This window comes from Motacilla alba, chromosome 26 (assembly GCF_015832195.1).
Source record: "Motacilla alba alba isolate MOTALB_02 chromosome 26, Motacilla_alba_V1.0_pri, whole genome shotgun sequence".
In the NCBI taxonomy this organism is placed as follows: domain Eukaryota; kingdom Metazoa; phylum Chordata; class Aves; order Passeriformes; family Motacillidae; genus Motacilla; species Motacilla alba.
The window spans coordinates 1,248,690-1,274,021 of record NC_052041.1 but is presented as its reverse complement, the minus strand read 5'-3'; the positions used below and the strand labels follow the sequence as shown (position 1 = coordinate 1,274,021).

At 53.0% G+C, this 25,332-nt stretch overlaps 1 protein-coding gene across 3 annotated transcripts in view; it reads left to right on the top strand.

The window, feature by feature from the left end:
* The window catches only part of LGR6 (leucine rich repeat containing G protein-coupled receptor 6), a 153,702-nt gene that overhangs the window by 2,339 nt on the left and 126,031 nt on the right, over positions 1–25,332 (top strand). The window lies entirely within an intron of this gene.

Here is a 25,332-nt window from a genome sequence, read left to right as displayed (position 1 = left end):
CGTGTCTGCATCCCCCGTATCTACACCGGCCCCGCTGCCGGGGGCTCACTCGGTGCTGCCGGTGACAGCGGTGTCCCCGGGCCCGGGCAGAGCCCCCTCCCCAGCCCCCGTTGTACAGGGCGGGCCCGGCAGTGTCGGGGGAAGCCTCAGTGTTCCTCCCTTCCTCTTTGGGGAAAACCAACCCGTCTGGTGCTTCTCCACTGAACCCTGCCAGCGAGGGCACCAAACATGTGGTGGAGGTGAGAGTCAGGACGAGCTGGGAATGACTGGGGCAGCACTGGAGGGCTGGGAATGACTGGGGCAGCACTGGAGGGCTGGGAATGACTGGGGCAGCACTGGAGAGCTAGGAATGACTGGAGCAGCACTGGAGGGCTGGGAATGACTGGGGCAGCACTGGAGAGCTGGGAATGACTGGGGCAGCATTGGAGGGCTGGGTTTTCTCCCTGCTCCTGTCCCTACTGTCAGCAAATTATGTGAGATCAACTCCCCAGGTACAGGTGGGCAGCCAGGGCTGGTTTGTCACAGCAAATCAGCATAAATTTTGTAGAAAGTATGGATATTGGAGTGAGATGTGAGTTCTTTGTGGAAATACAGGCTTAAACTCCACATTCAAATATGTAAAGAAATGCTGGATTGCTTTGGATAGCTACAAGAGCTGAGGACAGAGCCCTGGGAGGGCAACGGGAGCACGGAGCTGGTGGGCAGCTGCTCACAAAACTTCCCAGCTTCTTTGCTCCGTGCCCCGTGTTCTCAGCAAGTCACTGGCACTGTGAGAGCAGCACTTCCTCCGAGCAAAGGACAGGATCCTGTAATCGCCCTTGATTAGACACTGCCTCGCCACTAACGAGCTGTGTCCGTGCCCCCACCGTGCCTGTCTCCCTGCAAGAATCCTGTCCTTGCTCACTCCTGCACCTCTCTGAACTTGGCCCCGACCCCATCCAAGCCAGGTGTTCTCAGTGGTGAAAATTCCATCGCTGGTGAAATTGCAGCTGTGGTCAAGGAGAGGGGAGAGACTTCCCTTTAGCTGAGGTCCAGTGCCAGTCCTGTGTCACATACCCCCTCTCGGTCCCTCAGTGTGTGTCGGAGCTGAGCTGGGCCTGCAGCAGAGGGGGCTGGAGCTGCTGGGGGCTCCCTGGAAAGGACTGCAGCAAGCTGGGGGTGCAGGAGAGTGGACTCGCATAGGGGAAGGTTCCTGTGCAGCAGAGAGGCCACTGCACTAAGAGGCTCACAGGAGGATGGGAAAACAGGAAAAGCTTCTTGGTGCTTTAAATATTGTCTTAGCTGGGATCTCTGGCACCACTGCCCACCTTGCATGTGAGCTGGAGGAGCAGCCCCGCCTCAGATTGCCCAGGGAACCACAGGGGCTGGTGCAGTTCTGTCCCCAGCTGTCCCCATGGCTGTCACCAGGAAGATGCCCACGGTTGGGTGCAGGTGCTTAGGGCAGCCCCCTGCCCAGGATGGGTGAGGAGCAGCTAATGAGAAAGAAAGAGTAGCAATGATGCAAAGTGAACAAGCAAAAATAAAACACCAGCCAAGTGTTTTCTATTGTGAGGCAGCTGGAAATTAACTACTTCTTATAGTTACATGGGAATAGTTAACATTCAAAATACGTTCAAATGCAAAAAACCAAAAAAAATTACCAGAGAGTAGACTCTTTAAAAATTAACACCCAAGAGGAAAAAGAAAATCAGAAATATTTCACCTGCTTTGTAACAATTTATAATCCTGACCCCTCAGTCCCATGGACCTGGCTACCAGCCCCTGCAAGGGGGACAGGTGGCAATGCTGGGGGTGAGGTAATGATCTCAATTTGCTGAGGCTGCTTCTTTTTCCCAAAAAAACAAAAGACACCATGTTGGTTGTGCCTGCCAGGTCCCCCCCAGGGATGTGCTGGCCTGTCCAGCTGTCACTTGCAGGAAAGAAATGGAGAGTCTGTCTCAGCAGAGGCCACCTTGGGATGGAAAGGCAGCACCAGTAGTGCCACGGCCACGTGTGGACATCAGCTGCCCAGGGAGCTCACACACCCACACCTTGCACGGCTCTAGAGGGGTGTGACACTGCCTTATCCCCTGCCACATACATGGGGAGGTACTGGACGGATCGCCCAGATATCCAGGCTGGAAGACACTTCTGGAGGGCTCTTATCCACATTCAAATGGGTCCACCTTGTGAGGCTGGTCAGGATCTTGTCCAGCAGGTAAACCTACTGGATAATCTTTGGAGTATCTCTAAAAGCCCCTCACCTTTTTCCCATTTTTACCATCCCATGTTTCCTAATATCAAATTGCAAATTCCTATGGTTCTTTTGTGCCCATTACCTCTCATCCTTCCCCTGCACAGCTCCAAGGAGATGTTGGCTCCTGCCTCTCTACACTCTTCCAGTCAATGTCGGAACTCAGAATGTCCCACAGACATTCTCGGATGTTCCAGACCCAGGTCAAAAGCATCTGAGACCCTGGCATGCAGCCAGAAACCCCTGTGGCTTTGAATCTGACCCATGGAACAGTTTACCAACTTTGCAGGAAGAACAAGAAGTCACACAAGTTTAGATATTGCAGTAGAAGTAGTCATGAAGTGAAAGGAAGGATTTCTGAGTGCTGTACAGGGGGGTTTTAAGCCTTGTACGCAGGGGTCTGAGTTTTGTACATGGGGGTCAGGAGTTCTAAGATGGAGGGACTTGGGTGTGCCCTGTCCTCTTTCTTTCTCCTTCCTAGCCTCCATGTCTTTGGTGATGTTGGCACTCACAGATTGGTTTAGAGTAGAAAGTCACCATTCAATATGGATAGTAGGTATTGGAGAAAAAGCATAAACATGTAGTACGTAATATATGATATAAAAGATGGCACCAGCCCCCTGGGAGGGCAGAGTGCCTTTGTCTGAGCTGCTGAACAGGCCACAGCAGTTCAGGGAGAAGAATCTTGTAGATAACCAACAATAAACAACCTTGAGAACAGACAACAGAAGACTACTGAGTCTTTCTTCGAAGGCACGGGTTGGAGGAGGGACTTTTCCATCTTTCGGGGTCATCCCAATCCGGGGGTGAAACCCCACAAGTCAATAGTTAAAGAGAGCAGTAACACTCTTAACTGTTTTTGTGAAGGCTGATCAAACCTCCTGGCGTGAGCAGCGTGTGGGACAGAGTGGGGCAGAGTGGGGATGTCTTGGTTTGAAAACACAGGTGTGTGCTAAGGAAGGCAGGAGCCTCCCCTAAAATGAAAAATGTAAACCCCCTCCCTCAGAATTGCTATACATTTTAAATTGAGGGGCTTTCAGGCAAAAAAATATGGGAGCAGGAATAACAGTTCTTTACTAGCAAAGAAAATTAGAAGATAAAATAAACAATGCAGTGAACCAAAACAACACTGGCAGAGTCAGAACACAGCCTGACAGTGCCATTGGAATTGTGGCTGCAGCCCTCCTGGAGTGTCAGGGGTGGTTCTGCTGGAGCAGGGATCCTGGAGAAAGGTGGAGTCTTCCTCTGGAGACCCAGTGGCAGAGGCAGCTGCTGTTCCTCTGGGAATCCAGTGCAGAAGCTGTGCTGGTGTTCCAGAATTCCAGATTATATCCGGGTAGGAATGCTTGGCTCCTCCCTCTGGGGGAGCATCTCCCATGGGATGCTGTAGCTCTCATCAGCCCTGCAGTGACATTCCATGGCCTGTTATCAGCAGATGTGCCCCCAGAGGGAGGATTGGGTGGGGAAGAGACAAGGAAAACTGCCCACTGAGCAGGAGAGAGCTGCATCCAGATGGTAATGGAATACAATTCGCTTGGCAGTCCAGGACAGGGGAGCACAGCCCTGCGGGGGAGGGAGATACTGCAGGGGGAGAGGTGAGGGGCACAAACCTGTAGAGTGCCACACACCAGAAGCACCATGGATCAAAGCTCAGCTGGAGGAGCCATCCCCCCCTTCCCAAGGGTCCCAGGTCTCCCCAGCCCCACGGAGGGGTCAGGCAGTTCTGCTGCTCTGTGCCCATCCCCAGAAACACCAGTGCCTGCTGTGTTCCTGCACACCTCACCATGGAGCCAGGCACAGCCTGCAGAGCTGTTCTGTGTCCTGGGAAACCAGCAGAAACCTGGGGCAAGACACAGTTGATGGGGCTGGCAGGCTGCTGCTACCACAGCAGGAGCTGGAGGAGGGAAAAGCAGCAAGTCCTGGCTGCTCCCAGATATCACCAAGCTCCTCATTCCCCACACTCTTTCCCTTGAGGAGAGTGGGACCAGGAGCCTTCAGGGCCGTTCTCACCTTGCAGAGACATTTTGAGACACTGTCTAGAATTTAGCATCCCACTGGGAGTCTGGGGCCCTGCTTCATCCACTCTTCTCCTCTGAGCTGCCCTCTGGAATGAGGTGCCACAGACCCCTGACAGGGATGTGCAGGAGACAGGGATGCTTTGAAGCTGAGAAGACACTTTCCAGGACACACAGGGATGGGTCCAGCACAGGGCAGAGTGAGGAAAAGATGCCTTTTTCTTGATATTTGCATTTTCTAAAGAGCCGCAGAACGGCAGGTGGGTGAGGCAGCAGGTTTGCAGGCTCAGCACACAGCTGGTGCCTGCAGCAGCACAGCAGCAGTGCTGAAGGAGCTCCTCTCAGCCCAAACCCCTCCCCATGTGCAACATCTGCCCCTTGCAGCCCCCAGTGTGGTAGGGACAGCCACCAGAACCCCCTAGGACGGGGAGCACCCAGGAGCTGCCACAGGAGCTGGCACACCAGGATGTGGGGCTGCCCTCTGGAAGCTCTGGGGAGGGTGTTGGGGCTGAAGGGGTGATTAAAGCTCCCAAGGAGCTGGGGTTTCCTGCAGGGGTGTCAGGGACCCTGTGTGTCTTTGGGACAGTCAAACACCCTCGAGAGAAAGAGGGAACAGCCAAAAATGCAGAGAGCACAATGTCCCAATGCAAAGTGTAAATGAAATCCTTCCAGTGCTGCCCTCCTGCCCCAGGTGATTGTGTACAGTCACCATCCTGTGCCCGATGCTTGCCCGGTGCCAGGGCCCATCTACAGCTCCTTCTTCATGCCATGGTCACCACAGGAGCCCCACTGTTGCAGCAGAACCCATCCAAACACACCACAGAGGTGCAGACTCACTCCCAGACCCTTCCACTTCTCAGGCCACGATGCAGCCCAGGACTACCAAATGCTACTACAGCTGGCCACCAGGCTGGGGCTGCTCTGCCTGGCCTTTCCTGCTGGCAGACTGATAGGAAGTGCCATTCCTGCCCTGTTGTCTTGGTTTGAAAAGACAGGTGTCTGCTTAAAGAAGGCAGGAGCCTTCCTTGAAATGGAAAATGGAAACCCTTCCCCCCAAACTGTCATAATTTGGAAATTAAGGGGCTCTCAGGCAAAGATGGGAGCAGGAATAACAGTTCTTCATTAAGGAAGAAAAAAAAACCAAAACAGTTGTACAAAACAGCACCAGGCCCTGACCCCCTGTGGGTCAGGCTGGTGGCAGCAGTGCCATTCCATGGTGGCTCAGCCCTCCTGCAGGCCCAGCTGTGGTTCTGCTGGAGCAGGGATCCTGCACAAGGCTGGAGTTTTCCTCTGCAGCTCCAGGGCTGCTGGAGATGGGCCTGCTCTCCCTCTGGCAATGCAGGGCAGGAGAAAGCTGCTCCTCTGGGAATGCAGGGGGCAGAGGCTGCTGTGCTGTTCCCAGGCTCAGATTGGATCCAGGTAGGAATGCTTGGCTCCTGCCCTGGGCGCAGCATCTCCCCATGGGATGATGGAATTTGATCAGCCCTGCAGGGACACTCAGTGGCCATGGACAGCAGAGATCTCCTGGAGGGAGGATTGGCTGTGGGAGAGATAAAGAAACCTGCCCAAGGAACAGCAGAGAGCTGCCCCAGCTCTAACATGGCAAATAGAATGCACACTTCTCTTGCAATCCAGGACACCTGTACAGTCCAAAGTCCACAGTCTCGTCATTTGCAATGCCTAGGAGAAGGGAAACCAAAGCAGGAGCAATGGGAAAGGTTTATGGGGTTGTGGATAGGGGAGATAAAGCTGGTGAGGAGCACTTGAAGAGCTGGGCTCTGCACACTGCAGGGCATTCACAGGTTTATATTTACCATTTATCAGCTTTGAGGAACTTTTATTTTTTTTCACATATAAAATATCACGGCTTACAAGGGTTTCCTGCTTTCAGGGATTTGTGTTCCTTCAAAGGGACTCTACAGAGTCCATCTGCTGGCTCCAGACAGGCACTCCACGGGGACACAGGTGTGCTCTGCATCCTTGCCAGCAGCATCTCAAAGTGGGCTGGTCCAAACCAAGGATTGACTGCAGGGAGACTTCGGGGAGAGCTGCTGGTACTGAATCCAAGGCTCTGGCTGGTGTTTCCCTCTGGAGCAGGGAGATGAGCACTAACCAGAAACAGGAATTCCTGTCCTGTGCTACCCAGCCTGCAAGGAGGAGAAAATCAAATGGAGAAAGTCTGGGACCGGGCACAGCTTGTGAGAGAAACTGAACAGCAACAAGAAAGCAGAACAGCTCCTGAGCAAGTGTTCCCAAATGGCCTTTTGTGTCCTCTGGGCAAGGTGGAGCTCCCAGCCCAGCAGGAGCTGAGATGCCCTGGTCCCTTGGCCCACAGCAGAGCTCAGGGTGCCTTCATCCCTGCACTGAGGATGATGAGCATGATTCTGCAGATGCGTTGTGGCTGTGTGTCTGGACTCCAGGCTCAGGGCAGAGCAGTGGAAAGACACCAAACTCCACAGCAAGCAGACAAAATAGGGGTGAGGGAGCCCAGGTCAGGGGGCTGGAGGGAGTGAAGGGTGGGTGGGTGTGCTCAGAGCAAAGCCAGAATTGCAGGACCATTAATCATAGAGCCACAGAACAGTTTGGGTTGGAAGGGACCTTAAAGATCATCTCATTCCACCTTCCACCATCCCAGGCTGCTCCAAGCTCCATCCAACATGACCCCAAACACTTCCAGGGATGGGGCAGCCACAGCTTCTCTGGGCACCTGTGCCAGGGCCTCCCCACTCTCACAGGGAAGAATTTCTTATGAACATATAATCTAAATCTGCCCTCTGTCTGTGGGAAGCCATTCTCCCTTATCCTGTCACTATCTGCCCATGTAAAAGTTGCTCTCCCTCTTTTCTTTAAGCCCCTTTAGGCACTGGAAGGGCCTCTAAGGTCTACCCAGAACCTTCTCTTCTCCAGCCTGAGCCCCAGAGCTCTCAGCATGCCTTAATAGTGAAGTCAGCCCTAGAGCTGCCTGAAGAGCATGTTTGGTGGGATGGTTTTCCAAGCAATATCTCATTTAATTGAAAAGGAAAATCTTAATGAAAATGGACAGTGTTCATGGGGCTGTAAATGGTAGAAATGTAGTAACAAGTTCAATCAGGAGGGATTCTTTCAATGTTTTCACTTCATGGTGTCTTTCTAAAAAGAGTTTCCATTTACATATTTTCACCTGCTGGTGTTACATTTACCCACAGGCCATTTAATATTCACATTGCAGGACTTCAAGACTACCAAATCAAAACATTTTGCTGTTTTTAAAACACGGGGTTTTTTGGTTTTTTTGTTCTATGCTAAATATTGACATGCTGGCTCTTTGTTCTAGGCCCAAGGGAAAGGAATTTCAGAAGTCTCTGAATTTCCAATGAGTTTCATTGCGTCTCTTCCCATTTCCTCCTGCTGCTTATCTCCCAGGCCCCTTTTCTGCCTCAGGCTCTGCTCCCTTTCTGCTCTGGATGCCAGGAGGTAGAGGCACTTTGGGTCCAGCACTGTTCACTTTACCTGGCTGCTGTCTTCCCAGGGTGGGTGGGGTTGGCATTAATGGGATGCTGTGCTCTCTGGAGGAAACTGGTCCATGAACAAGGGGTGCATCCCTCAAGTCCTTCCAGCCACAACAGGCAGTGGTGCAGGTGACAATGCAGGTGACAAAGGCTGTGCCCACAGTGCCATCATGCCTGAGACCTCCCCAGGATCCCAGTTCCAAAGGAAAGAGGCTTGTCTTGCAGGAAGTGGTGAGGGTGTCTGGGTGTGAGCAGATGTCCGACTCTCGGTGGGGGCGCTTTCAGGTACCGCAGGATCCTGGAATCTTCTGAGCTGGAAGGGACCCACAAGAGTGGTTGAATTCAACTCCTGCCTGAAGGGAGATGCAGGACGGATCTGCCCCATCCCAAAGCCACCAGCTGGTGCCCAGGTCTCTCTCTGCAGGAGGGGCAGCAGCCCGGCCTCAGCGGCACTTGCTGCGCTCCGGCAGCAGCGGAGCAGGTGCGCGAAGGGAGGGCAGCGCAGGGGCTGCTTGGAGCCCGTGTGACAGAGCTGGGCTGGGCTGGGCTGGGCTGGGCTGGACAGGCTGGATTGCCAGCACGCCTCCTCCCTCCTCCTTCCCTCCGCAAACCGCTCCCAGGACCCTCGGCTGGGGCTGGAGGAGCGCGGCCGCTCCGCTCGGGCTGTGGGGGCAGCCCAGCGCCGTCCCTGCAGGGCGGGCAGCCCGGCCGGGGGATGCAGGGAGCTGCCGCTGGCCGGCCGCAAGCCCTGGGCTCCAGCTCGCCCAGCCCCATCCCGCTTTTCCTCTCCTCCAGCCCGAAAGCCGCGGCGGAGCCCGGCTCTCTGCAAGGTCCTTGCAGCGCAAAGCCTCGCTCCCCCCGCTCCCTGCCCGCCCCCCGGCTAAGCAATATGCCACAGCCTCCCCTCTCTCCCGCCCTTTCTTGAAGAATAACCTCATAAATCTGCCCGGGGCAACGAAAACACTGAGCTCATGGCCCTTAGATCTGTGTGGGAGGAGCTCTCGCCGGCGATTAAAGGAGTTGAAGGTTTGCTTTGAAAAGCTCTTTGATTCTGGAAGGGGCTCTGGTGCCAAAAGGCAGCGCCGGGGCTGCGAACGCCTCCCCCCCTGCACCTGCCTGGGTCAGGGAGCAGCGGCGGGCAGGGGGAGGGAAGGGGAGCGCAGCGCTCGCAGCTCCGAGGGGGAGCCGGGGACCCCCGGCAGCTGCGGCGGCGCGGGGAGCCCCCCCTGCCCACGGCCCGGCAGGGCTCAGGGACACCGCGCACCCGGCCGGGCTGCCGAAGGCCTCCGTGCCTCTGCAACACGCTGCTCCTCAGATCCTGCCTCCCAGGGGCTGGGCGCAGGGACGGGGCTCCTGCCGGTGGGACAGGGACCGAAGGGACAGGAGCGGAGTCAGGGAGGGATCACCAAGCAGCGCTCTGGAAAGTGGTGGGAAGGGATAGGGCAGGGCTGGCAGGGCTGGGAGGAGAATGACGAGTTTAGTAGGAGCAGGAAAGAGATCAGAAAAGGTCTTTGTGAGGAGCAGCAGGACCAAGCACAAGCATCCTGTGGCAGCCCAGCTGAAACAGAGCCAGGCTCCAGCCCGTGTGGAGGCAGGAGCTGTGCCAGAATGGAGAGCAGGGGGAGGATTCGGGGAAGCTCAGGTGATGCCTCCAGTCCTTCGGGGATGCATCAAGGACCCAAAAAGGGCTCATGTAAAACCATTCCCAGCTGCACCAGCCCAGGCTTTGCTGGCAGTGATGAAGGAGGGCAGCTCCCAGTCCCCTCCCCTCCATGGATGGACAGGTCTCTCAGGCTATCCACAGCTCTCTGTCTCCCTTTGCCTTGTTTGCAGCCTTCCTGTAGCTGTTTCAAGCCCTTTGAAGGATTTGCAAATGAAAAGCAGTCCCCATGGGAGTGGAGAAGTAGAACACACCTGTAAGGGCAGGACATGCTCAAGGGACATGCTGTCTCTTCTTGTGAGCAGCCACAGGTCCCACTACAAAGAGAGCCCGGGAGACAGGATGGTTTCCAGCACTGAACATCCCCGTGGGGCACCAATTAGGAACATTCCCTTAGTTCAAAGGCAAGGTGAAGCCCAAGCACCACGTGTCATCCCATCAGATGTGCCACGGTGGGAACCGCGGGGTGGAAGGGGAGCAGAAATGTGGCCTCCTCTGCCAAGTATGGGTGGGGGGGAGACCAGGGGCAGACAGAGACAGGCTGAAAGGCTTGGTAAGGTGACACTGAGCCCTGAAGGCCACTTGGGACATTCCCCCTGCCTGTGCCACCTCCCAGCACTGGCTGTGCCAGCATGGAGCAATGGGTGCTGCTGGCAGTGTGACATTGTGGCAGCACCAGAGATCTCAGGGACCTGCAGGATCAGAAGGCACAAGTCACCTTCCCAAGGATGTCATCTGATGTGGGGATGGCTCTGGGTATAATTGTGTCTTGAAATTTCAAGAGAATTCACAATTGTGGGTATTTCTTAACCTCAGTAAAGCAAATATTCATCTTTGCATGAAACCTGCAGGAAAGACATTTGCACCTTTAGATAGAAATCCATCTTCTGTCTGTCTCTGAGGACACAAGAAAAAATCTGGTTGCAGGAAACAATCTCTGCAGTTCTGCTTTATCCCTGTTTCTGCACCCCTGAAAGTGTCCCCACCAGCCCCTCAGGATTTGGGGCTGAGAAAGGAAACAGCCATGTGAGCATTTCATCTTAAAATCCCAGAATCCCAGAATGGGTTGGAAAGAACTGCAAAGCTCATCCTGTTCCACCTGCCTGCCACAGCCAGGGACACCTTCCACTGCCTGAGGCTGCTCCAAGCCCCATCCAGCCTGGCCTTGGACACTTCCAGGGATGGGGCAGCCACAGCTGCTCTGGGCCTCCCCACCCCACAGGGAAGAATTCCTTCCCAATATCTCCGGCAGTGCAAAGCCATTCCCCCTTGTCCTGTCGCTCCAGACCCTTGTCCCAAGTCCCTCTCCATCGCCCCTGGAGCCCCTTTAGGCACTGGGAGGGGCTCTGAGCTCTCCCTGGAGCTTTCTCCTGGTGAACACCTCCAGTTTCCCAGCCTGGCTCCAGAGCAGAGGGGCTCCAGCCCTGGCACCAGCTCAGAGCCTCTCCTGGGCTCGCTGCACTCCCCAGGCAGCACTGAGTCACCCTGGCTCAGGACACAGCCAGGACTTCTGTGCTGCTCAGCTGGCTGCTCCCAAGGGAAGAAGAAGATGCAGATCCATAGAGCTGCCCTCTGGCTCTCTTCTCCTGGGCACAGGGGCTGGCAGTGGTCACGTATCATCCCGAGCTGCTGTCCCAAGGCTCTGTCCCAAAACTGGAAGGTCACCTCATCTACCAAAGGACAGAGATGCACCTTTAGGCTCAGGTGTGTGGTACTGAACCAAAGGCACCACAACCAGGCCAGGATCCTGACTGTAGGTGCAGGTGAGGTTTGTATGCTGCACTGATTTCCCGTGGCAGTGTGTTCCGTGGATTGGTGAGGTCCTGTTGCACAGAGTGGTTTGATGTGTGCCCTGGTGTTCCATGTGGGGCTTTCTAGAGCATGGAGCAGCCCTTCTGTACCTGCTGTGTGTAATTTCTCTCCAGCTCAGGGCCAGGCAGCAGGTTCCTGTGCTGCAGGTTGTGTTTGCAGCTGCATCCTGTGCAGGGAAGTTCCTGCCAGTTCAGGTATTGTTGTGCTTTCATGTGGTGTAAGACAGCAGAAGATTTATTAGTGACAAAAGCATGAATGCTGGAAGCTGTGATTTATTGAAGAAGGGGGAGAGGAAATGTGCTGCAGCCCATGCTGGTTAGTGTGGTGTGCCTGAGGTGAGCTTGCACACGCTGTGAAAACCGCCCTGCTCCTCCACTGAGAGCTCTGGCTCACCTGGGGAGACCATAGGGTGGACCCAGTCCCCTTCCAGAGGTGACCTAACACTGACCTTCTCACAGATGCTCTGGGGAAAGGGTTTCTCCTGGTGAAGGGACACAGGGACTCAGGCTTTTGGGGACAGGTGTCCCACGAGCTTTGGCTCTCTTGTGCGATATAGCTGGGAGACACAAAGGACAGTGCAGCACAAGGAAAAGGTCTCTAGCTCTGTCCCAGCCTTATGGTTGACTCCAAAGCCCTTTTCTTTTCCTGTGCCTCAGTCTCCATGTCTTTAAAGCACTACTAATAACCCCTTCCCAACGTGCTTTGAGATCAATTGATCAAACCAGTGCCTCGGAAGAGCTGGAGACTCTCTGCACTTTCCAGCTACATGTCTGGACCTCTCAAGCTAAAATACCTTTTAGAAGTTTATTAAAAAGTTCTTGAGCTTTCCATTTGTTCAGCCACAACACGAAGAAAAGCACCACTGAACTCTCAGATTTAGTGCCTGCCTTTCATGTCCGCTGACCTCATCACTTCTCACTGACGGAGCAGCCACAAGTGAGAGCAGCTACTCAGAAACTCCTCACAGCCAAGGCAGCAGCTCTCAGAGCTCCTGGGCCGTGCTGGAGGACCCCACGGAGGAAGTGAACCCGGCAGGGAAATGTCAGCTTGGCCAGAGATGCTGCAAACCCCAGTTTTGTTTTCTGTAGGAAGCTCCCTTCCTTGCAGCACAACTCTTCCTGACTGTGGGGTAAATAGCAGCTGGTTCAGCTCTTTGCTAAGCCTAAAAAGGAGGGAAAAGGCTGGCTCAGGTTAAACAAGTAGGGATGTTCTCTTCAGGTTTCCCAAGCAATTAAAACTAAACCAAACCAAAACACAACACATTTTCTCTGACTATCCCCAAACCACTTTGCTTTGACCCAAACCAGAGTACTTTTCTTTTTTGAGTCATCTGCAAATCTTTAAACCCTTTAAAAAAAAGGTCTTACAATGAAAAATTCCACCATTTCCCCCAGCCTCACAGATTTTTTTAGTGGAACATAATTTTTCTGTGAACTTACTTTTGACCAAAAGGCTGTGGGCTCTGCCTTGGCTGGAAGTCGCAGTCATCTGGATGAGCTTGCGCTGTCACTTGCTTTTCCTTTCAACAACATTTCTGTCTGTTCACCTCCCACTGCACAGACACAAAGGTCTCATGGCAGCATCACCCTCATCCCAGGGCTGTGCTGAGTTCCCAGGGAGACTAAAGAGGGGCTGGGAGAGGGAAGGGAAGAACCCATGAAGGCTCTTCTTAGCTTCAGAGAGCTCCTCCGGCTCTTCTGACTACCTCTGGCTACTGCCAAGGCACCTTTGAAACACCTTTGAAACATCTCCAGCATGTTGGGCACCATGACTGGGCTGGAGGGGAAATCCACATTCCCTTTGAAGTCTGGATACTTGAACAGTCTTAGAATTATAGGGCTGTAATGTGCAGGAATGTGTGGGGCTGTAATTGTGACTTAGATCCTTGGATGAAAGGTGCTATGTACATACAAAAGGTATTATCATTATTGCTACTATTATTATTATTATTATTACTATTATTATTGCTATTATTATTATTATAGGCCTGCAATATGTGGATTGGAGATGAAAGTAGCACCAAAAGATCCTGAAATACAAGATGTGTCTTAAGGAAATTTCAGCTTGGAGTTGGGTTTTGTCTACACAGGAAAAGTGGAGCTGACTGGCTCTGCTGCACTGACAGCTCTGGGTTTGATGGAAGAACTCCTGTATGCAGCCATAATTCCCAAATCTGAGTTGCTCTGGCCTTTGGAAGGGTGTCTCCAGTAGGAGCAATTCCAGAGCAGTTTTAGCATAAAAAGTGAAATCAGACACTTTCACCATTCTTTACAAGACACCCTGGTTGCTCTGTAGACATCACAAAATCAGTCCCTGGTGTTTGGGCTGTTTCGTGTGAGGAGTTTGGGAGCTGGTGTCCTCACAGGGCTCAGTGTCAGTTCCTCATCTTCTTCTCTGCCTCTGTCAGGGTTGGCATTGAAAGCACTCAGGATGATATTTTGTGTCCGGGCTCAAATGTTTATTATTTGTTATCTATATTACAGTTCCACAAGTCAGTTCCATAGCATTCTACTAACCAGCTACAAAATGACTAACTATCTTTCTCTACAAGGTCTTTTAAGGCTAAACTGTCCAATTAAGAAATGACACCTAAAGTATTTTCACTTTTAACCCAATAACCAACCGCCCATGTCCTGCAATGAGGACTTTTCTAAGCAATTACATAATACCACTCAAACTCATGGAGAAGAAGGTGAAGAAGAAGAACCAGCCACCACCCTAAAACCTCCATCTTGCCTTACATATGTTGCTATATTCTAAAGCCTTTAAGTTTTCCAGGCTGTGATATTGCACGTTTCTATTCAAACTCCACACCCACAATCCCAGTTCTGTCATTCCATTTTGGAAGCTTCTCCCCAGCCTCAGGTCAATGCAGTGTTCTCTTGGGGGTCAGTGCCTGTCAGCACAGAAAGTCTGAAATTCTCAGCAGCCTGGGTTCCACCAGCTCAGAGGCTGCAGCAGAGCCAGGAGCAGCTCCCGGTGTCGCTGGGTGTGGAGAGAGCTCCTGTGCCCTGGTCCTCCTGCACTGCAGCAGGGCCATGTGGGCCGTGCCCACAGCCGGTGTCCTGCCCTCTTCAGGTGTCCTGCCCTCTTCAGGTGTCCTGCCCTCTTCAGCCCCTTCCAGCGCCCATCACTCTCTGCCAGGGCAGCCTGGATGCAGCGCATGGAGAATCACAGAATCACAGAATTTACAGAATCACCAAGATCATCGAGTCCAACCTGTTCCCTGACACCTCAGCTAAACCCTGGCACCCAGTGCCACATCCAGGCTTTTTTTAAACACATCCAGGCATGGTGACTCCACCACCACCCCAGGCAGCCATTCCAGAACTTTATCATTCTTTCCACAAAAAACTTTTTCCTCACATCCAACCTATATTTCCCTTGACGCAGCTTGAGACTCTGGTTCTGTCAGTGCTGCCTGGAGAAAGAGATCGACCCCCACCTGACTACAACTACCCTTCAGGAAGTTGTAGAGAGTGATAAAGTTGCCTCTGAGTCTCCTTTTCTCCAGGCTGAGCACCCCCAGCTCCCTCAGTTGTTCCTCACAGGCTTTGTGTTCCAAGCCCCTCACCAGCCTTGCTGCCCTCCTCTGGATGTGCTCAAACTGAGGGCCCAGAACTGGACACCGCACTCGAGATGCGGCCTCAGCAGTGCCGAGTGGAGGGGCAGAATGACCTCCCTGCTCTGCTGGCCACACCATTCCGAGAGATCCGGGACCAGCGCCGTCCCTCCCGCGCTGTGGGTCTGCGCAGCCTGCGCCATCAGCCCTCGCTGCTCCTGCCCCGTTCTCATTAACGGGAGTCCATGAGTGAGGCCAGGCACGAGAGGGGGACTCCCCAGGACAATCCCGTGGGGATTTCCTCCTAGGTCACAGGCTCTGCAGAGCATCAGGTTTCACTTTCTACCTGAACCGCAGGGGCCGCAGAGCAATACCTGACTCACGTTGGGGAGCGGGGGATGATGAGTCAGGTCCATCCACAGCAGTTTTTCCATCGCTAAACTCCCACGAGAGCGACCTGGCTCCTCGCAGGAGGGTTCAGCCCCGCAGCCCTTTCCCAATGGCACTGACCAGCGGAGCTGTTCCCCGCATTCGGGAGCGCTGCTGCCTCCCGCCCGCAGGAGCCCCGGCAGCGGCGGGCGCTGGGCTGGGGAGACGCTCGCCAGCCGCTGGACAGCAGAAGAAAGGCTGTTCCCGGTGCAGAGGGACCACCCACCCGAGGATAAGACAAAGCAAGAGCTGTGATGCCTTGTGGCTTCCTGGTGACACCGCGGAGTCTGCCAGCTCGCTGCTCGGGGTAGCAGACGTGGCTGAGAGAAGCCAGCTCCCAGCATCTCTGACACACAGCCTGGCCTCCCGAGGAGCTCCAGCGCTGCCAGGCCATCGCTGGGCTTGGCTGCAGAGCACCTCAGCCCAAATCCCTGCAGGCATCTCTTTGTCCTTAGAAGGCAGTGAGCCTGGTGAGGAATGCAGCTGGGATCCATCCTTGGGCTCCGAGCCCCTGCCGAGGAGCGAGCATCCAACAGCACGGAGCTGCTCCCTCTCTGCTGTCACAAACGCTCGCAGCCTCTGCGTCTGTAAATCATGGGCTGCTTTTGGGAGGCAGGGCTGTGAGGCTGCCTGGCCACAGAGATCCAGGCTGTTCTGGTTGAGGTGCTGGCAGGAGCAGCAGCTCTCCGGGGAAGTGCTCAGAAATGACTGGATTGTCAGCACTGGCACCGCAAGGGACGTCTGCCCGCGTCAGAGGGAGGAGTGACAGCATCCTGTCTACCATGTCTCCCCATAACCAGGATGCATCCTTTGGGTTGGATCCTCAGTTTCTTCTGGCTGAACTTCACAGCTGCTGTTTTTGAAATGTCCGCTTGAAAAGGCCAGAAGTCCACAAGGCATTTTTCAAAAGCTTTCAGCTATAATGTTTCTTTTTGGGAAGCCTTTGGTCTGAACACAGATAATTATCAGCCAAAAATTACTGAAAACCACCAGCAATTTTCAGTTCTGATAAAAATGCTATTCTCCATTTTACAGTGTCAACAACTGTTTTTTGCTCCCTGTTCATTACAGTTTCCTGCAAGAGGAGTCAAATATCTCCAGGCAACTATCCCCTGGGATCCCAGCAGTTTATCCATCTCTGTCACCCAGCATAGTCCCTTCTCCCAGGACTGTTTCTGTTGCCTCCAAAGAGATGCAGAATGCTGCTCTGGTCCAGGGTCTGAGCTGTGTGTGGATGGCAATGACATTTATGGAACTGGCTGGATTGTGCTTCACTGCACACTGAGGCTCAGCTCAGAGAGGAAGGGTGAGCCACAGTTCAGAACGGGGCTGGCTGACAAAGTCACAGCAGCAGAGGGCAACAGATTAGGTGGGGAAATCAAGTAGTAAAGCCCATGGGTACATGTGAGACTGCAGGAGCAGGAAATCTTGCCTGATGAAGCAGATGGGGAGCAGAGTCTCTCCCTCTATGTCCTGAGCTTTTCTTTGCAGGCAGCCCTGTTGTAATTGAGGCAGAGACAATACAGAGCAACACACTCCATTTTCAGAAGGCTTCAAACGGTTTTTATTCCAGCATGCATGCTTTTTATACATTCTTACAAAACTCGTAAGTTTACACTTTACTCATTGGTCACAAAAGAAAAACAAAGTGTTCATTGGAACAGGCACTTGCAGGTTTCTCTTATTTCTCCTTCTTTCTTTCTTGGTTTCTGAGTCAATGACCTTGCTAGAAAATTCTTCCAGGGGTAAACATGGATCCCCTTCTCAAACTTCCCTCTGGCTCATAGGAGTCGCTGTAAAACCTCTTCCACACAGGCCAAGATCAGGGATTGAACTGCAGCTGGTGGGGCTGCCCCAGCAGGAAGGCAGGCTGGGATGTTGAGCGGCTCCTCAAGGGTTATTGTGCTACAGTCCAAGAAACAGAAGAGCTGGTGTGGATTGGGACTTTTCAGAAGAGGAGATCACCAAACAGGACAGCACAGGTCTCACTCTGGCTGCGGTGTGGCCAAGATGAGCTGCAGCCAATGCAAGGCTGACTGCACTGGCCAGAGAGCTCCCCTGCTCCTGCAAGGCAGCTTGTGCCTGCTGCTCCTGAGCATCAGCCCAGACCCCACCTGGTTCTGCTGATCTCTCTCCCCAGTGGGAGCAGGGAGAGAATCAGAAGGGCAACACTGAGAACTCCCACGAGTCAAGAGAAAGACAGTTTACGAGGTAGAGGAAATCTGGGTGTGGAGGAAGAACAAACCAAGGGAATCATGCACTGCTTCCCACGCCAGGCAGGTGTTCCCAGGGAAGCAAGGCTTTGTCTCACCTCAGGGTTCCTTGGGAAGACAAATGTCACAACCTCAAATATGCCCCCTTGCTCTCCTTTTCCCCACAGCTTTCAGTGCTGAGCCTGATGCCATAGGAGGTGGGACATCCTTTTGGCCAGCTCAGATCACAGCTGTCCAAGCTGTGTTCTGTCCCCACTTCTCACATGCACCCAGACTACTCCTGCTGGGGTAGAGAGGAGGAAAGCTGCTGTGCAAGTTCTCCTCAGCACAGCCAGGACACCGGTGTGTTATCAGCATAGTCACAGACCCAGACTACAGCACCCTGTGGGCTGCTTTGAGGAAAATTCTCTACATCCAGCCAGGACCAGTTCATATCTCCACCAGCTTGCCCAGCTCCAGCTGCTTGCACTTCTTCCTGGAAGGTTTTCACTGGCTGGTGTGGAGAGCAAGGCTCTCTTCCCAGATCCTGTTATCACCATGTTAATTCATGGTCACAGCAGATTAGAATCATGCTTTAGCTAATCTGATTGTTTGCCTTGATCTTCCAGAGCATGGTGTAGGTGCTTGTTGCTGTTGTGGGCAGGATTCTGCTCAATCTTGATAAATCAATCCACTTCTGATAAACCAATCTGATTTATTTACTTTATATCTGGTTCCTTCTGTAATGATTTTCACCAGTTATGTGACATCCTCCCTGATCATTTTTCTCACATCACTTTGGGGGTAGAGAGGTAATATGGATGCCCTGTAGCTCCAGTCCCACAGTCGTTCCCAGAGTCCCTTACAACAGCACGAGCCTTCTGGGGCAAGGCCCAACCATACCATCATTTTCCTAAAGGTCCAAATAAAAATTAATATTTAGTTATGACATTCTTCTGCTTGGCAGATGTGAGGGAGTTTTGGATCTGTGCAATTTTGAGTCTGAGGTCTGACTGGGTGACATCAGAAGTGTTTCATGGTTCTTTGGCCTGCCCTTGTTATTCCTGACAGAGATTGAACTTTCACCAGACCCACCAGGCTCACGATTGGACATAAAAGGGCTTTTGGTTACCCTGAGACATTGAGGTATCTTGGCAGGGGGTGTCCTATCTCACCTGCATGGCTGCAGTTCTTAGCACAGGAGGGAGCCCCCAAGTTGTGCTGGAGGAGCTTTGTCCCCCTTTGGTTACCCATTGTTTGTCTCACAATGCTTCTCATTAAAAGTTCCACCTTGGCTAGCCCAGGTCTGGGATATGTGACAGACCTCCAGGGCTGGGACCAGTGCTCTCCATGTTCTCTGAAACAGAGCCCCAGGTGCTTTCTGGTGAGGTTGAGATCTTCAGAAGGGAGAGCACGAGCAGAGATGTTGCTGTGCACCCAACAATGCACCATCAAGGGGAAGGGTCTGGGGCAGCAGTCTGGTAAGGAGTGGCTGAGGGAGCTGGGGGGGCTCTGAGGGATCTGGAGGAAAGGAGGCTCAGAGGGGACCTTCTGGCTCTGCACAACTCCCTGACAGGAGGGGGCAGCCAGGGGAAGTTGGGCTCTGCTCCCTGGGAACAGCAACAGGACAAGAGGAAACAGCCTCAGGTTGAATATTAGAGAATATAAGGCTGAATATTAGAGGAAAACCCTCCCTCAAAGGGTTGTCAAGCCCTAGCACAAGATATCCAGGGCAGGGCTGGAGTCACCATCCCTAGAATTGTTCAAAAGATATGTGCATGTGACACCCGGGGACTTGGTTTAGTGGTGGCCTTGGCAGTGCTGGGTTAATGGCTGGACTCGATCTTAGAGGCCTTTTCCAGCCTCAATGATTCCATGATTCTGTGATCAAGGAGACCTTAGAGGAGAGCTGGTTTTGCCCTGGCACAGTACTGTGAGGCACTGGAGTGTCCTGTGAGGCACTGGAGTGTCCAGATCTCAAGCAGACATAAACTGCACATGTCCCTAGCAGCTGGGGGATGGAGGATCAGACTGTGACAGTCACACCTGACAGGTCACCTGGAGAGCCACGAGCTGTCTGCCAGGAACCCTTCCCCAGAGCTGTCGGAGAAGCCAGAAGCAAACCCTGCCTGCTCAAGGAGGAGGGAGCAGGGAAGCCACTTGCCCAGCATCCTCCTCAAATGCAGATCCCAAGCTGTTGGGAAAGGAGCCTCTGTGGAGGCCAGGGCTGAGCCACAGAAGTCCTTGCCCTGTGGCCAGTGCAGCAGCAGCTCAGGGGACAGAAGGTGCAGGGAACAGCAGAGTGCCCTCCTTCCTCATCTCAGCCTGCTGGGTGGTACCTGCAGTGGTGGAGGTGGTGTGTGCCTGGCATTTAACCTTCCCTTGGCCAGGTGCTACTGGGACTTCCCCTCCTGGCACTTAGCAGGTGTGAACAGAGCTGTTTGGCCCGTGGATTTTGGAGTGGTGAGGCCGGAGAATGTGCAACCTTCATCAGCCAGGAGCCTGCCATGGTCTTTGATGGTTTCCTCTGTGCCAGGAAAGGTGTTTCACTGCTCGCATTCCTTACACGGTGCCCACCAGATGTTCCCTGAGAACACCTGTGGGCTGTTTCCCACAGGTGGATCCTGTCAGCTCCAGGCTCTCAGATATTGTTATTTTGGAATATTGCTGGCTTTTGCTGTTGCTCATGCTGGTGAAACTTGTCTGGACAGGACAGATGATCTTTTGGTGCATGAGCAGAGGGAATGCCAATGAATCACCCACAGGGCATCTGATTTCCAGACATGGCCCACATGCTTCATTGCCTTTCTCCCAGGAGACCAGGCCACAGGTTCTGGGCTCATTGCACCATCAGTCGAAGGGAGGGAGCAGAGCTGGCACTCAGGGCATTCCACCAGAGCAGCATCTGCTGCCAGCAGCCAAAGGTCCCCACATTCTGCAGCTGCCATGGAGCCAGGAGCAAAAGGGGCTGGTGGGATGTCCTCTTTCATTGATGAGGAACATCTGGGTCAGCTCCCTGCCTGGAGCTGTAGGAGGAATGAACAGCAGGAGCAGCCTGCTGCTGTGGTAGGGAGGGTCCTTGGCATCTCTTTCCACCTGAGAGCCCCTGCAGGTCACCTCTTGGTGGCTGTGTGTGGCGAGTGTCCCCAGGCACTGTGAAGATGGCCAGGGCTCTGGAGAGCAGCTGCATGTGGCACTAGGCACATTGGGACATGCAAGGACTGGGTCAGAGCATGGATTAGGCAGGGACTGCCTCACCCCAGAACTCTGCTTCCCACCCCTGTTCTGCCCCCCTGCTGTCCCACCCAGTTTGCCCTACCTGCCCCAGAAGGAGCTGGGTAAAGCCAGTGCTGAGCCCTCCGGCATTGGTCCAGCACGTGGCAGCCAGAGCTGGGGAGTTTGCACAAGTTCTGCTCATGATTTCCCAACCCAGGAGAGCGCCAGGGAACGTCGGGCCTGCCCACAGATCTTGGTCATTGCCAGGGTAACCCCCTGCAGTTCAAAAACTCCCTCTAATTAGTGAACCTTCCCATTACAAGTCACAATGGAACAATTCATTGTTAGTGATGTGTGCAGGCTCTGCATTCCTCTGGCTCTGCTGCTTCTGCAAGAATGTGGGGACTGATCGAAAGAGATGAACCCATCTCATCTGCGTCGTCTTTGGTGATTTAAGAGTTTGGCTCTCTAAGTCTTTGGCAATTACCTGCTTCTTAATCCTCCACATCCACCAGCTTCCAGGTCATGCAGCCAAGTGGATTTGCACTGAATCACATCTGTCAAAAGAAGGAATTAGAAACACTCTGCTTGAGGGTCCCTTCACTGTTGACCCCACAGCAACCAGCAGGGATGTCAAAACATGAGCTTCCAAACTTCTTCCCAGTGTGAGCACTCAAACCCAGTCCTGCTGTCAGAAGCTTCTGTTTCCCCCTAGAATTCTCATGACTCAATGGTGCCTGTAAATCTCCTCTGTTTAACTGAATTGTCTTTTGCAGCTGTGGGGGAACAGGTTCCTGGATGGGTGGGATGGAAGGCAGCATGTCCCAGTGCCAGTGCTGGCAGACAGGGATGGGTAGCTCTGGGTTCCCGGGGGATGCACAGCCCCAAGGGGCTGCAGCTGGGTTTTCCAGAAGGAACAACATCCTCTGATCACAGCAGGGAGCTGTGCCCCAGGAATAACTTTCTTTTCTCTGTGTGGAGGGCACCATGCCTAGGACAGAGCAAGGTGACTTATTAAGTGTTAAGGTTCTGTTCTGGTGCCATTTGCACTCCTCCCATCAGGGAATTGCCTGTCTGGCTTCTCCCCTGGTGAGGAAGGTGCAAGCACTCCAGCATGGACACTTGGGACCTGTTGGCCATGAGAACTGTGGTCCTTTGGCAGCCTGAGATTCACTGGGTGGATCTGCCTTAGCCCTGTGCTCCCACCTCAGGGCCCCTCTCATCCAGAATGATCCTGGAGACAGCAGAGAGTCACCGCCGTGGTTTCCTCAGTGAGCTGAGGCTGTGTCAGGAGGGTTTTTACCCGTGGGACAGGTTTGTTTATGTTGCACTCGTTGTGCTCCCAAAGCCTGGCTGCCTGGGGGGTGCATGGGCAGGTGGCCACCCCTGATTTATTCAGTCTGTCAGCGTGCAGGAGCTCGTGGTCCTCCCAAGGCAGCCTGTGCCTGCCCTCAGAGAGGCATGGCCAAGGGCTGGCTTTGCTAAGACTGCTTGTGAACGCAGCTGGCCTTTCATATTCCTCCTTTCCAAGCATTTTAGATGTTTCTAGTCTGTTTTCCTGCCAAGAATGGGGAAAGAGGAAAAAAGCCTTCAAGAACCCATCTGACACTCACATGCTGTGCTGTGGGTCTCCGCTGGAGCAACTGCTGAAACCAGAACAAAATAGAAACAGAGGTGTTTTTCCAGACAGAAATAAGGTCTAGGGGACAGGAAAAGGCTGGATTAGTGCTCAAAGCAGGAATCAGTAAGAGATTTGAGGAGCTATTGGCAGCTGAGTGTAGGAAGCTTTTGGGATTATCGGCCCATTATTTTTCATGTAGGTCCAACATTGTTGGGGAAGAGTTTCCCTGGACACGGAGCCTCTGTAGAGACTCCACCTACCACAGTGTGTCCTGGATTTCCCAGTGTCTGATGGATGACAAATTTTCATGAGATTTCAGTGGCTTTCCAGGAGTTCTCCAATGTGCACAACTCTCAAAGCAAAGAAATGCTGCCCTGTGAGCTCCCTCACAATCAGTATTTTTTTGGATTTGACACTCTGGAAGGTCACCAACGTAGATGAGAGGGAGGAAAGTGTTTTTTCAAACGTGTCTTCATGAGGAAACAGAGGAAGAACTCAAAGCAGCAAAGATGTAATTTATTGGGTGGATCTGGGCAGAAATTGTGAAAGGTTCCCCACAAAAACAACAGTTACATTTTTAGATGAGAGTGCAGTTTGTAGGTGTTTTGTCTAGACTGTCTCTTCTTTTGATGCAGTTGGAGACTCCCAACAATGAAAATCTGGCTGGGCTTTAAAGACTTCCTTTGATATTTTCAGAAGGGACTGTAAACCCTTCTGAAGACAGAAGGGTACAGAAGGCACAGTCTGGCCAAGGTGAGAAATCTGGCCTTTTGTAATTTAGTGTGGCAGAGATTGAAATAATTGATGGACCTCGACCTGTCAGTCCAGACAATTGTACAGATAAATGAAAGGAGGAATGCTATGGGAAGCAGGATAAAATACACCTGGTCAATCAAACAGTACAAGCCAAACCATCATCCCAGAGTTTAGTTTAGTTTCTCTATTTACCCATTACCTTAAAGAGAATACATAGCAGTGAAATCTCTTCTGTTCCCAGTATGATAAGAAGCTCTTTCCAAAACATGGATGAAATCTGAGGCTTGCAGTGAGATATCCCAGTAGGCAGCAAGTTGACAAGTAAAGGAAAGCTGAGCTGCTCCTTAATAGCAGGAGGGTGGGTACACAGTAGAAGGTGTATTGTCTTAATTAAGCTGATTAATAAAGCCAATAAAAAGCCATTCTGATTCCATGGAGGTAGGAAATGTAAGCTTACATCAAAACATCAGCTAAAGAGAGCTGGTGTGATTACAGATGCAGAGGCACTTCCAGTTCCTCGCCTTGATCTATTTGCAGGGTTTGGCCTATAAAGCACTCTCCTGTCTCCAGGCATGCTAGGCTGGTCAAAAAGAATATAGTAAGAAGCTTCTAATCTGTGAACAACCTCCTGGGTCAGAAATGTGGCTGGCTCAAACCTTGAACCAAGCATTCCACTATGGGCTCCCAGCTGGCTCCCAGCCAGGGCGAGCAGGCTGATGTGTGCATACCACAGAATCAGGAATCTCCTGGGCTGGAAGGGATGCACAGGGATCATCCAGTCCAACCCCTGCCCTGCACAGGCACCCCAACAGTCCCACCCTGGGCATCCCTGGCAATGCTGTCCAAACACCCCTGGAGCTCTGGCAGCCTCAGGGCCGTGCCCGTTCCCTGGGGAGCCTGGGCAGTGCCAGCACCCTCTGGGGGAAGAACCTTTCCCTGATATCCAGCCTGACCCTCCCCTGGGACAGCTCCAGCTGTTCCCTCAGGTCCTGTCACTGTCACAGAGAGCAGAGATCGGAGCTGCCCCTCGTGAGGAGCTGCAGCCTGAGATGAGCTCTCCCCTCAGTCCCCTCTCCTCACCTGAGTGACCTCAGCTGCTCCTCGTGTGACCCCTACAGACTCTTCACCATCCCAGCACCCCTCCTTTAGATGCTGTCTAACAGGTGTAGATTTTTTTCATATTGTGGTGCTCAAAACAGCCCCCAGCACTTGAAGTGGGGCTGCCCCAGAGCAGAGCAGAGCAGGACAGGACAGGACAGGGCAATCTCCTGTGGTAATCACATATCCTCTGAACAGAGAGAGACATAGCCCTCCCAGGATTTTCCTGAGAAGCTGTGAGAAAGCTCAGAGAAAAGAATGAGAAACAATTCTTATCTCCACTTGCTGCACCTGTTGTTGAGCACATGTGGAGCGTGTCATGGAGATTGTTTACCAAAGGGTGGCTTCTTAATTGGACAGTGGATGGAATTTGGATTGATTGACCAATTAGGTTAAAGCTGTAGCTGACTGTCTGCAAGGGTTACGAGTTTCTTAATAGTATAGTATAATATAGTATAGCTTAATAAAGCAATTGATCAGCCTTCTGCAATCATGGAGTCAATGCTAATGACTAATTAGCATCAATAATGCTAATTATTCCCTGTTCAGGGGACTGTTGCCACGATAATCTCCTCCCTGGCACTGCTGGGCCTGCTGCCCCCCAGGACCCCGCTGGCCCTTCTGGCTCCAGGGCAGTGCTGGCTCCAGGGCAGTGCTGGCTCCTTCTGGCTCCAGGGCAGTGCTGGCCCTTCTGGCTCCAGGGCAGTGCTGGCTCCAGGGCAGTGCTGGCTCCTTCTGGCTCCCTGCTGGCCCTTCTGGCTCCAGGGCAGTGCTGGCTCCTTCGACTCGCTATGGACCAGGACCCCGGGTCCCTTCCCACGGGGCTGCTCTCCAGCCCCTCATTCCCAGTGTGTCCACACATCCAAAGTGCTCCATCCTGGGTGCAGAATCTAGCACTTGCCCTGGTTAAAACTTCATTTTTCAGCATGGAGAAGGCAGGCCTTTGGGGTGCCATAACTGGGGCCTTCCAGTACCTTAAGGGAGCCTGCAAGGAAGATGGAAAGAGACCGTTTATGAGGAGTGACAGGATGAGGGAAAAGTGCTTCAAACTGACAGAGATTAGGTTTAGATATTAGGAAGAAAGAATTAGAATTAGGAAGATTTAGATATTAGGAAGAAATCCTTCTCTGTGAGGGTGGGGAGGCCCTGTCACAGGGTGCCCAGAGCAGCTGTGGCCGCTCCTGGATCCCTGGCAGTGTCCAAGGCCAGGCTGGACGGGGCTTGGAGCAACCTGGGCTAATAGAAGGTGT